Here is a 13,137-nt window from a genome sequence, read left to right as displayed (position 1 = left end):
ATCTGGATAGCTGTCTTTCTCTACATACATTTGAATGGGAGTTGATGCCTCTTCCCTACAAGAAGCAGAGAACTTTGTGGTTCCTGGGATATGATAGTTCTGAAGACATAAACAAGGCAAGTTTTCCAGAATGGGACAGCTGTGCTTCCCTGGAATTCCCTACCATGGGCCATGCTGGCACTTCCCTGCCAGCCCATGGGTCAAATGACCGTGGGCAGCTGGATCCGTGAGCGGGAGCTTGGCACATCCCTGTCCACCAATGACCTTGGAAAGGCAGGATCTCCTGGACCCCAAATTGTGGGGAGCCCACTGAGGAAGACATTTCATCTGCTAAATCTGAAGTGTAGGAGTGGTGTAACTGCTGTGGCACAGTGAGGAACTTTCCAAGCCTCTGGAAGATTCACCCCAGTCCTGCTGCCAGGAGCGCACACTGCAGGAACAGCAGCCACCCTTCCCTGCCACCCAGGCCATGCCAGTTAATTGTTCTTCACCCAGAGTCTGTTGACAGGCAGGTTGACGGGCAGTTTGTTGCTATTGGAGACTTCCCATGGTGAGGTAGGTCTTGCTGAAGTGCATTTTTCTTTACCAAATTATGTCCAAAAACTACTTTCTTTTTTCTCTTTTTTTTTTTCCTTTTTTTCCCCCCTTTTTTTCCTTTTTTTCCCCTCCTTTCTCCCTTCCTTCCTTTTTTGTTATTAAAGGAGGAAATACAATCTCTTAGCCTCTGGGCAAAATCAGAGGTGTGTTCGGATCTTGACTTGGCATTAAAGTAGAAATGCTAGTCCTTGAGCAAAAGAGACAAAAATCTCTACAGAGAGCCACACTTCCAGGGTGATAGTCAAAAACCACCGAATTGGAGAAAAGTTTCCTACTGGAATTTTTAATTTTGGCCAAAATGCCTCCCCTTCGCCACTCCATGAAACAGTTTCTGACAAACATCTTCAATGTGTTCCCTGGAGAAGCTGTTCCAAAGGTTGGTCCCAGCTCAGCAGTGGTCTTGTATTTCCAGTTTGGGTTTATCAAATGTCAACCTGCAGCTCTGCAGCTGTGCCGGGTTTGCTAAATTCCAAGATTATTTGATCTCAGGTGAAGTTTTCCTGGCATGGCTGTTTATCCAAACCTGAAATGTCATGCACCCTCAACCCATCAATCCAGCAGTTCCTTGGGCTGCAAAGATAAAGCCTCTTTGAAGTGTGAATCACAACCCCTGTGTGTCACCTGAGCATCTCCCATCATGTTGTCCTCCCCTGCGCACCACTGACTCCCAAGAACACATAAGGGCACTGAGATCCCACTCCATGCCTGTTCCCTCCACTGGCAGCTGGTGCAGAAACCCTAGAGAGTGTGGGTGGGTGACCTTGTGCCCCCTACGGTGTGGGATGTGCTCTGCCAGGGACAAGGGTGAGCTGAGACCACTGGCAGGCAACCAAAACACATGAAATGGCTGTGCTAAACCTGTGTTGAGGCATCCAGGGCATGTGAAATAGGAATGCTGGAAGGTGCTCCACGTTGTGGCACCTCCTGTTGTGATGCAAGGCACATAATCTCCTGTTGTGTTTCCTCCAAGGCACAAGGTGCTGCAGTGGGAAATGCAGCACCTCTCCAAACCTTCCTGGCACGCGTGGGGATGCTGGTCCTGTCAGCTCAGTCTGGGTGGGTGCTCAGCACCCTCCCCTGGGCCAGGAGCAATCCTGCTGATCCCAGGGACTTGGGGGCTCAGGCTCCTGCCACCATCCCTGTGCTGCTGTCAGGGCAGAGAGGAGGCTGCAGGTGGGGACCAAGGGCCCCTGTGGAACTGGATCCTCTGGATTGGTTTGGGGGCAGAGGACTCCCTGGGGTTCTGGAGCCCCTTGAGTCACTGGACACCCTGTTGTTCTGGGCTGGGACAGGAACCAGGAACTCCCATGGCACTGGAGCCCCTGGGCTGGGACAAGGACCAAAGACCTCCATGGCACCAGAGTCCCTTGCCTCACTGGGCACTCATTCCCCGAGGTAAGGACAAGGGACTCAGATCTTTTTGTTCCAATGGCTGGCCCTGAAAGTCATGGAAGCAGAAACCCCTTTGTGCTGCCAGTGGCAGGAAAGCCCAGCCGGGCACAGAACGCGCCAGCTCCATGCTCTGCTCCTGGCCCCTCGTTTGTGTTGGCACCGGCCAGAGAGCGAAGCTGGTTTAATTGGCAGTTGTGTTTGTGGCCAGGATGTTATGAAAAGGTTTTCTGTCTCCCTCTGTAAGTTCCCCTGAATGTTTTCACTCTTAATATAATATTCACTTCATTATTAGCTGAAAGAGGCTCTTTTCAGAGAGGGCTATTTTTTTTCCTCTCCTTCCAAAAATACATTAAACTGCCCCTTCATACAGTGCTGCACTGAGGGCTGGGATTGTCTACTGGGCGGGAAGTGAGAAACCCGACAGTAAATGGGATTTACACAGAAATTCCTTTCTTCCCCAGTGTGCTGGCAACGCTGGCTGGTAATGGAGGAAGCGGCTGTTGCTTACAGGGTGATTTGGGGTACCTCACCTCCCCAACAACATGGTCACCAAGGGGATCCCCCCAAGCAGAGCAGGGGCTTCCAGTGCCCTCAGCTGGTGTTTCCAGGTGCAAACCCCTCTAGCAGAGTTGAGACCCAGCCCCAGGGATTCCCATGTGTGCTGTAAGTGTTTCCAGCATCTGCCAGGTTTTGGAAGCTTGCTCTCTTGGGTGGGTTTGAGGGCATTAGGTGCAACTAGAGCCCCATATTGCCATCTTGTGTTGCTGCTCTTCATGACTTTGCAGCTTCCATAAGGTTTTTTCCTCCAGCCTTGAGAAAATCCCTGTGAGCTGCAGAAGCAGTGAGGGTGGTATCAGATGCAGAGCATCCAGCCTGGCTCAGCCTTGGGGATCCAGGGGAAACAACTCTGCTTGCCTCTTGTCTGAGTTCCTTGAAGGGCACCCACAGCCCAGCCAAGCTCTGGGTTCAGTTGTTTGCCATATTTGGGTGGTTTTGCAGGGCCATGCAGCCCCCAGTTTCCTCCCTCAATGTCCTCAGCCCAGCCCGCTGGGAATATCTCAGGCTTGGGCTGCCTGTGAGGTTGTGCTGTCTCAGCCTGGCCCCAGCTCCTTTTGGGATGCCCTAAGACAGCCAATCACAGTGGGGGAAGGTGGGGGGGGTCACTGGGCCGGCTCTTGCACTCCTGCTATGGGGCACTGGGGTCCCTGGGGACCTCCACACCTCTGCTCCATTCCTCGAGGAGCTGTAATGAAAGCCCAGGGGAGTCCAGAGCACATTTTCCCTTTCCCTGAAAGCAGCACAGACACAAATCTCCCCTCTCGGGGCAGATGCCAGCAGCAGGAGCCCTCCCCAGCTCCACTACCCCCATTCCCAGCCATCCTGGGAAAATCATTAGGGCTGCCACCGTGTGCTGATAAGTATCCAAGTTCTGTGTTAAATGGGAACAATCAGTATTTGTTTCAGGATACCTCTGTTTCAGGATACAGCTGTGGCTCCAGAGCTGACAGAAGCATTCCCATCCAAGCAGGGCCCAAGGAAGCTCCCTAGGGATGATGCAGCTCCCAGGTAAGGCTGCTCTTGGGAGGGGTCCAGCTTAATGCATCCTCAGCCCCTCACCTGGTCCTGACATTGGCAGGAAAGTGGGAGCTCCCTTGATGATCCTGCACTTCTTTTTCCAGGTTTTGGGAAAAAATAAATCAGATTTGAGCTGTTTTCCCTGGGGTTTTGGTAGTTTGTCCACCCCTTCCCATGCACGTCTTGTGTTCAGTGCATCCTGGTGCCTCCCCTGCCTCTCCCACAGTGCAGAGCATCCTCTTGTGTGAAGGCAGACAGGAACTGTGCCTGACAGGCTCTGGGGGCTGATTCTGGAGAAGATAGTAAAGAAGGTTCTGGAGTTACAGAGGCAAATGAAGACTTCCAGTTTTGCACATGGGTCTGAAGGCTGAGGGTGGAATACTGACCTGTGTCAGGAATGAGAAGTGGGGGGGAAAGGTTGTGGTCATTCCAGTGTGGAAGGGTCAGGAGCGTGGTGATTCACAGCTCTGCTCCCCTGGGTGAGCCCAGAGGAGAGGGACAATGGCCTCATATGCCACATGCTGGAGGGACCAGTCCCAAAGGTGGGCTTAGGGAGGCTGGAGCTATGCAGGACCTGGGCTTGGAGCAACACACGGAAAGGTGAATGGGGGAACCACTGGAGCTACACCAGCAACACTCTCACCCTTGAAACTCTGGCTGCTCCATAAAGCCCTCACAGTGTGCTCCAAAACGGGCTCCCTGCAGCTTGAGGTGCTCCGGATCCTGCACAGGGGGAGTGGGCAACCAGCTAGGGTGGGACACTGGAGATCTGGGAGCTGGACAACCTGTGGTTTGGGAGTCGAGGGGCAGAGGAGGAGGAGGAGGAATGTGGCATGGCTGACAGGGACAGGCATGGCTTTCCATGGTTTCACATTTTCCTTCACTGGCGGTTTGCAGTGAAGGTGGGAAATGTGGTGGGAGAGGAGGGGTGTGGGGCCACAGGGGGCCTTGGGATGTGACCTGCCTGCCAGGGCAGAGCCCATGGCAGGGACATGGACACGGCACACGCCAAAGCCCAGTGGATCTGGGAAGTGTCCCCGCTCAGGGTGGTTGGGGACAGGAATTTGCTGGGAAGCAGGGCAGCTCCACAGGCTGCCTGGCCTTCAGCTGCCATGGGATGGTCTGGCACCCCTGAGGCTGACATGTGATGGGAACGCTACAGAGGTGCCAGGGAACCCACCAGAACATGGAGCACAGGTTTGCTGCAGTACTGCAGCTCCCTCCCACCACCCAAGGCCATCCCCCATGGCATGCAGATATCTCAAATCCCACTTAGACACCTTACTGCTGCTCCTGGGGTGTTTGCAGCAAGCCTGTATTACTGGGAGCCATGAGCTGGCTGCAGAAACACTTGGACTCACCTAAGAGGGGAGCTGGGTTCTGCCCTCAGTGCTGGCAGCACAACCCTCTGACAGCCACAGACAGGGTGATGGGATATGACATTTCCTTGGGCCATGGCTCTGCTGCAGACCTGGAAACATGTTTGTTTTCCAGCCCTGGATTTTGCGAGTATGTTGAGCTGGTGGGACCTTCAGCTCTGCCAGCCAGCACCAAGTCCCTTGCCTGTGGCTCTTTTCGTGTGGAGCAGGGCAGGATTAGGGATGGAGAGAGGGGGAAGGCAACTCAGGGTACCCCGGGGCAGGGCAAAAGCAGGAACATGCAGATTGAACATCAAGGGAAGAGGCTCAGCAGGGCACTCAGAGAGCTGGGATCCATTGTCTCCTGCTGCTCTGGGATGAGATCATGGAATTGGAATCACAGAATGGTTTGAGTTGGAAGGGACTTTAAAGATGATCCAGTTCCAATTTCCTTTCACTTCCTTTCATCAAACACTTTTCACTAGACCAGGTTGCTCCAACCCCCATCCAGCCTCACCTTGAACACTTCCAGGGATGTCACCTCTAGCTTGTGGCCTCCCCAATAACAGCTTTTGCTCTCCCCATCACCTCCAGTGACAGGACATGACAGGGAAATTTGTGCTATTAGCAGGGCCAGGAGACAGACAGGCTGGAGTTGGGGATGGGGACAGAGCAGAGCCCCCCCAGAGCCCACCCCAGCGCTGCTGGAGGAGCCTAGGGGTGGGTGACCCAGCTCACAGCCTTGGGACACACCAAAAAGCTCATTTCCTCGCCTCCAGGCTCCTGCCCAATGTGAGCCCTCACCGCAGCCACTGACCTTTAAACAAGGTGGTTGGAGAGATGGAGGTAGCAGAAATCCCTGAAAGATTATTTGTTTCTCACAAACTATATTTAGACACTATCAGCAAAACCCAAAAGTGCTGAGTTTGGATGAATAAATCTGGGAGATTTGTGGTTTTTTTCCCCTCAAGGAGAACAGGATTAGCCAGCGAATGGGGAATTGTGTTTTTGTTTGACATACCTGAGGGTTTCCACTCCAAGTTGCTGTTTTGAGCTCCTGGTGCCATGAGGATGATGATGATGATGATAGACCTGACAAGGCACTGCCTCATCTTGTGAAGATATTTCTTGGAAAAGGAGCAGCTGGCTCCCCCGCCATGGTGCTGCTTGCTTTTTTTGTTAAACTTTGGGTTTTTGAATACTTTCAGAGATGTTGGTGTATTAGGGTGTTTTTGAGATAGAAGGAAGTCACGCTGGTGCTGCTCCAGTACAAAGTCCTTCCCTGGTGGAATGCGCCCCTCCGGCTGCCTGCTGCCCCAAGGGATGGGTGCCGCAGGGAGCTGGGCAGGATGACATGCTCCTGACTGGGTGGGGCTGCAGGGAACGGCAAGGGTCACATTGCTTTTCTGGAACACACTTGGATCATCTGGGGTGTAGTTCTTTGCTGCTTTGGATTCCCTGTGCCTAAATCCCATCTCCCCCAGGGAGACGGGGATCCGGTCTGAACTTCCCAAGTGGAGTGTTTGGGGGGCCAGGCAGGTGAGGGGTTTTCTGATCCCTGAGAGGTGTCAGAGCCCATCTGGCCAGCTGGTGACAACGAAGAGCAAAGTGACCCATCAGGAACCTTCCATCTCGACATGAACCCAAATCCTGTGGGTGATGGGAGGCAGAAGGGAAGAAGGGCTCTGGGTTCATCTCCAGCAGAGCAGAAAATTCTTTACCTTAAACTTGTCAAAATTCTGTGTCCCTTGAGCTGGCCCTGACAGGACATCTGTTATTTGAGAAATAAGGCTCTGGGGAGCTCAGGTCCTTGAGCTGCAGCTCATCCACAGCAGCTCCTCTTCAGAGAGGGCCCAGGAAAGGTGGGGATGGAATTGTTACACTGTGCAGCTCTCTGGTGATCAGGTTAGACATGTCTGAGGAACTTTCTCCTTTCTCCTCTGGACAAGTGAGAGAGGAGGATCTCCTAGGGTTCTCCATATGGAAAGGAGGAGAAGAGGTAGCACGCAAGGAGGAACCAGCTCAGGGAGGAGGATGCTGATGCCAGATGGTTTGATCAGAGCAAGGAGTGCCCCAGACTTGGGTAGGAACCATCAGAATGATGCCTGAACATGGGCTGCTTCCATGGAATCAGAGAGTAGTTTGGAAGTAGATTGGAAGGGACCTTTAAGATCCTCTTGTTCCAACTTCCTGCCATAGACTGGGATGCCACCTATTAGAAGGTGTTTGGGACCTGGGAAGAAAGGGAGAGATGCAGTATGGGGCTTCCCAGCACCGATAACTCTGTCCAGTAACTGGGAGGAGATATGCTCACCCAGAGGTATCAGAGACAGGAGATCATCAGCTGGGGCTGCTCCTGCCTTCTCCCTGCACTTGGGCCCAGCTGTGTGGGGGAGCTTACACCAACACAACCCAAGAGCCCTGGCAAAGCCAGGATTCTTCCTCCTGGTCCATGCAGCTGGAGAACCACAGCACCAATGGCACTGCCAGTAGGAGAGGACCTGGAGAAAGCCCTCCATGGCTGTGGGGCACCCAGGGAAAGTGACAGCTGACAGAGCCTTGAGGTTGCACTTGGAGACGTGGTTGGATGTGGCAACCAAGTGGGCAGGCAACTTGGCCAAGTCAGTGGTGTGATAAAACCATTTCCAGCAGGTTCCAAGAGCCCCCCCTGCTCTACGGTGGGCTAGGGCTCAGCTCTCTGAGGATGTTCCTTCTTCCCAGGGGATGCTGCTTTGACCATGTCCAGCCCATTATTCTGTAAAAGGCTAAACCTGTGCAGAGGTTCTTGGCCCACGGCATCATTCAGTGTGACACAGCAATTCATCGGGAGGCGGCAGGGCTTGAGGGGGCTCCCACTCTTCCCAAATTGCTTGGGAGAAGGTTTCTCCTCTCCTCTTCTGGACTGGTAACCACAGTCCCTGACCAGGCAGTTGTCTCCTGGATTTTGCTGCTCTTTGGAAAGGCACTGAGGGTCCAGGGAGCATGAACAACCCAGGACACAGCTGCTATGGTGTATCTCCTAGCCCCTCCCAGGGTGCCCCCAGTCCTGCTGCTGTGGGGCTGAGTCCCAGCCCACGTTCTGCCTGGCTCCAGCCTGCCCGTGCTTCTCCCCTTCTTCTCTGGATCATATTTATTTATTTATACGGTGAATGTAATAAAACTCCAGCAGGAAATGGAGGCGATTCCCTGCCATTCCCCACAAGCCAACCCTGGGGCGGGTGAACAAGGAGGCACATTGTGCAGCTTGAAGCCTCCTGCCAGCACCGAGCCTGTGGGTGAGGCTGAAGAAAGGACTGAGTGTGTATGTGAGCACCAGGACCTGGTGCCAGCACCAGCCCCAGGATGGGGGATCCTGGGGAAGAAACTTCACTGTGGGGGGAAAGCAGGGCTGGGGGTGAAAGGGTTTCTGTGCTGGCTTGGGATGTTGTCTGGGAGCACCTCAGAGCCTGCTCCCAACTCAAGGAACCTCCTTGGCCCATTCTTGGGCTGCCAGGAAAAGAGATGGGCAGTGAAGATCACCTGCGGGGACAGATGGTGGCCCCATGGCCCAGCATGGGGGTATACGAGCAGCTCTTCCCGGGAGGCAGCTGGGAGGGAGCTCCAGCCATTCACCTGCCTCTCTCAGGCAGCTGCTCCAATCTTCAGCTGCTGCCACCAGTAGAGTTCAGAGGGAATGGCTGCTGCCAGGGCTCACCTGACTCCTGTCCCCCTAGAGGGGGTCTGCAGGGGTAAACGAGGAGGCTGAGGGTGGGATGTGGCTCAGTCCAGGTTTTCCATTGATGAGAGAAGTCCCATTGCTGGGGACAAGTGTCTCAGTGCTGCCAGGAACTGAAAGCAGCCCCTTGTGCTGCCACCACACTCACCAGATAAAATACAGAGGGTAAGGTAGGGACATTGTCTTTCTCATCCCTCGTTCTCCCATCTAAGGCTCCCCTGGGACACACCACTGTCCTCCTGCCCCATCCGCTGAGTCCCACAGCTGTATGTGGTCCCCATCCCCGTGCCGGTCCCTCAGGCTCCCAGGGATCCTGGGGTTAAGGATTCGTGTGCCTCCTCCCTGATTTGTGTCACTGCTGTGTGAATGGGGATGTCATGGCGCAGGGATACTGTGGCCAGGGCTGGGGCGCGGCCCACAAGTCCCCAGCTGCGGAGTGATGGGGTGACAAGGCTGCAGAGACCATCCCTGGTAATGTCACATGCGTCAGCCTGCATCCCTGAGTCCTGGCCACAGTGTCCTTGCACCATGGGCTGGATTATAACCACAAATACCCACAGAGAGCCAGGCCAGGAGACACTGCCTGGAGGCGCTGCCTGGGGACACTATTTGTGCTCCACATGCTTGTTTGGGGACCAGACCCCAAAATTCCCATCCTTCTCCACTACTGCGCCTGCCCATGGCACAGAACATGCCCAGGGGCACAGAGAACAGTTGTCCTATGGTGGGCACAGTCTGTTGCACATGCGTGTGCATTGGCATCACACAGGATTGTGCCTGGGGCAGGAGGAGCTTGGGCTTGAGGATCACTCATGGTGATCCTGGTACCCCCAAGGAGATGGTGGCTGGGGCAGGGGGTAATCTGCCTCTCTGGCTGAGTGGGTGCCAGCCCACAGCCCCTTGGATTGCTCCCAGAATGGAACTCCTTCACCTGCTCACCAGCCCATCCGGCCTGGCACTGGCATCCTTTTGAAACCGAAGCCACTGGCCTTTTGCACAGCAATTCCTGTGAAATTCTTCAGGAAGAGAAAATTATCCCTCCCAGATCCCTGTAGGACTGTGCCATTTCCTGCCTCCAAGCTGGCAGGTAGGGCACAGGGTGCCCAGAGCCCTGGCTCCCATGGACATGTCCTGTCCTCACGAGGTGGATTCCTCTCCCTGCCCCAGCCCCTGCCTCTCTCTACGAGCCAGGCACTGGTGGGAACTGGGAGCTTGTCAGGTCAGAGGCAAGGGCAGTGATGGCATGGAGCCCCCACCTCCTTGCAACAAGTCCTGCTGCCCTGGCCAAGGCTGGGCAGAGCAGCACCCACAGTCCTGCCACAGTTACACCACCACCTTCCCAAATCCACTGCACACTCCCCAACTCCAACTCCATCTTCCAATCCCCTGCCGTTATGCACCCTCCCTTGCCCTATTGCCCCCTCCCCTGCCCTGCTGACCCCTTCCCCAAGTCGATTACCTCCTCCCTGGATGAGTCACTTCCTCCCTTGTCCAGCCCTATCACTCCCTTCTCTGCTCCATCACCCTCTCCCAGGCTCTGTTGCTCCCCTCTCCAGCTTCATCACCGCCTCCTCTACTCTACTGCTCCTTCCTCACCTCCATGACTGTCTTCCCTATTCCACCACTCACCCAGTTCCATTTCACCATCCTCTCTCCCCTCCCTCTCCCCACATCCGTTGCCTCCTCTCTTGCTCCATCACCCTTTCCCCAGCTCCACCACCTCTTCCCTTGCTCCACTACGCCACCTCCACTGCCCTCACTGACTCCCACCAGGGCTGTCCCCATCTCTGGTGCCAAGAGGATCCCCCAAGCCCTTCTTCCCAGAAAGACGCGCTCCCCCCTGCCACGGCTGCCCAGAGGGGCACTGCTGCAGCCGCCTGTGCCCAAGGGGGCAGCCAGTGGATTTTTTCCGTTCATCCCCTCCCCTTGCCGAGGCTCTCGCACAGGTTTCAGGCGCTGTTGACGGGAAGAAAGGAAATGGGGCAAAGCTGTGCCAGGAACCACAGGCTCCCGGGCTCCGGCGATCCGTCCTGCTCGCCTGCCTGGCCGCTTCCCGGGCAGGATTCCTGAGCAGTTCTGAGAGCCCTTTCTTTCTGCTATTGATCTTGGATCCACAGTGCAGGGCCACTTCCAAGACCGTAAATCTCTGTGTTGCTCTACCTGGGGTTCTTGTTTTCACTGTGGGGCTCCCAGACCTGCTGGAGATCTCGGCTTCTGTGCGTGGCCGACGTGTCCCCCTGCCACGCTGCCCCTGCGTTCCCCGGGCGTGCGAGAGGCAGGGACAGGTCACTTCTCCATCGGGTACAGGCCGTGGGGCAGTTCAAGGGCAAGGCTTGGGGTGCTGGCGGTACCTCCTGATACCCCCTGCATTCCTCTGGGGTGAGATGAAATTCCGGGAAGGTCCCTGTGGCTCAGGCAGGGCTTGGCACCCCGTGGAGTACCTGGGGGGGTGAGGGAGGAGCACCCCAAGGTGCAGGGCAGAGGCTAGGGGCAGCCGCACCTCTACAAGGAGCACCTTGACTCCAAAAATCCCTGTGTTGCTCTTGGCCAGGCTGCAGTAACAGGAGCCAAGAGCAACAGTTTTACATATTAAAGCAAAATTAAATTAAAATATATTTATTTGTGCCCTCTGCGCCCCCCGCCCCTTAACCTTTCATAGTCCAGGTGGAAGGCACCCATGGGGTGAACCAGGAAGATGGGTCTAGGATCCTGGGTCTCATCCAGCCCCTGTCTGTGCCCACCACCCATCCAGGACCTTCACTCCACAGCCGGGGCTGGGTCAGAGACGTTTCAGGTATTCCAGGTGTTGCTTCTCAGCTTTCCTTAGCAATCAATTCCTTGAAGGGAAGCCTCCGTGGCCAGAGTGGTGTTTGGGGTGTCCTGGAGTGGTGGCAGTGACTGCCTTGGGTCCCTCACCTCACACAGGACATGTGCCCCAGGTCTGGGGGGTTGGAGAGATGAAGGACCCAGGGAAAGGTCCCAGCACACTGCAGGTGCCACCTCAAACCCCATCACTTTGCTGCTCAGCCATGAGTGACAATTTGTCCCCAGGACTGCACCGCAGCACAAACTACCCCCCAACAGCCATTTCTTAGAGTATGTGGCCATAACCCATGTCACGAAGCCCACTGAAGCTGCTTTGTATCATTGCGCACATAGGACAGTGATTTCTGAAACCCCCCAGAGCTGATGGCCAAGGTGACAAACATCCCAACATCTCAACATCCCAAATAATTCCAAATATCCCCCAATAACCCTTTCCACAGGGCCCCAGAGCCCATTGTGCAGACACCCCATGTTAGAGGGAAATTCCGGGGCAACGCCTTATCTCCTGCTCTGTTACATGGCTGATAAGCAGCTCCCATGGAATTTCCCTATAGCACCGGACCCGGGATGTTTGGATCCTGCACAGTGGGTGTCAGTGATTAGGAGCCGCGCTGACAGGTTGTTATGCTGCTGCTAAAGAAATCACAGGGCTGTGAGAATGCCTAGGAATGGCTGGATGCCCGGACCCCCTGGCGCCAGCCAGGCACTGGATGCCAGATGTCCTGCAGGACACTCCAGGGACCATGCTGGAATCAACCCAGGGTGGACGAGCTGCTCCAAAAGGGGTGCTGGAGATGGCACAGAGCAACCTGGGCTGACCTGGGATCGGCAGCTCATTGGAGTGGGCGCTGCTGATCACACCTTCTGATGGTGGCCTGGGCTGCACAGCCCGTCCTCGGCGGTGCTGCCAATCCCAGAGTGTAACCCATCCTCGTGCCTTGGATGTAATTTGTCACCATGGGACACTGGACTTTGGGGTCTGGCAGCCCCAGCTTGACCACCCTGACTTATGCCACCTCCCCGGAGCTGCCCTGGCCTTATAGTGACATTGCTGTCCCCTACCCTGTGCTTGATTGAATTGTTCAGCTGGGGACATGGCTTTCCTGGCCTGTGCTGTGGGCACTGGAGCTGACCATTTCCCAGAGTCTCCACTGTCCTACCACATGCTCAACCCCAGGGGCATAGGCACCGTGTGTCACGTGCTGTGAGTTCCCCAGTTCTCAGCAGTGGCACCAAAGTGGCAGTTTGTGTTCCCAGACTGAGGCATGTCACCCTGCGGGGAGAGGATCCCTCCCCCAGGGACAACAAGCCCTGGGGTGTGCCCAGGTGTGCTCAGCTGCTCATGCACACCCTGCCAGCACACAGCGGGGCCTGGCAGCACCCGGCAGGTCTGGGCATCTGTGAGGTCCTGTGTGATCCTGTGCCCATGTGTATGTGTGCATACATGTGCTAGTGCACGCCCCTGTGGGTGTGCGGGGCCTGGCTGGCAGTGTGTGAATGTGCATGTGTGTCTCTCTGTGAGTATATGTGCACGTGTATGTTAGTGTATGTGTATGCTTTTATGCGTGCATGTGTGCATGTGTGTGCGTGTGTTAGCCTGTTTGTGCTTGTCTGCGTACACGTGGGCATGTGCATGTGAATGTATGTGTATGTACACATGGACACGCACACGGT

Source organism: Pyrgilauda ruficollis, unplaced genomic scaffold, assembly GCF_017590135.1.
Source record: "Pyrgilauda ruficollis isolate IOZ18807 unplaced genomic scaffold, ASM1759013v1 scaffold69, whole genome shotgun sequence".
Lineage (NCBI taxonomy): Eukaryota > Metazoa > Chordata > Aves > Passeriformes > Passeridae > Pyrgilauda > Pyrgilauda ruficollis.
The sequence above is the reverse complement of the archived record's forward strand: the minus strand, read 5'-3'. Positions refer to the sequence as shown.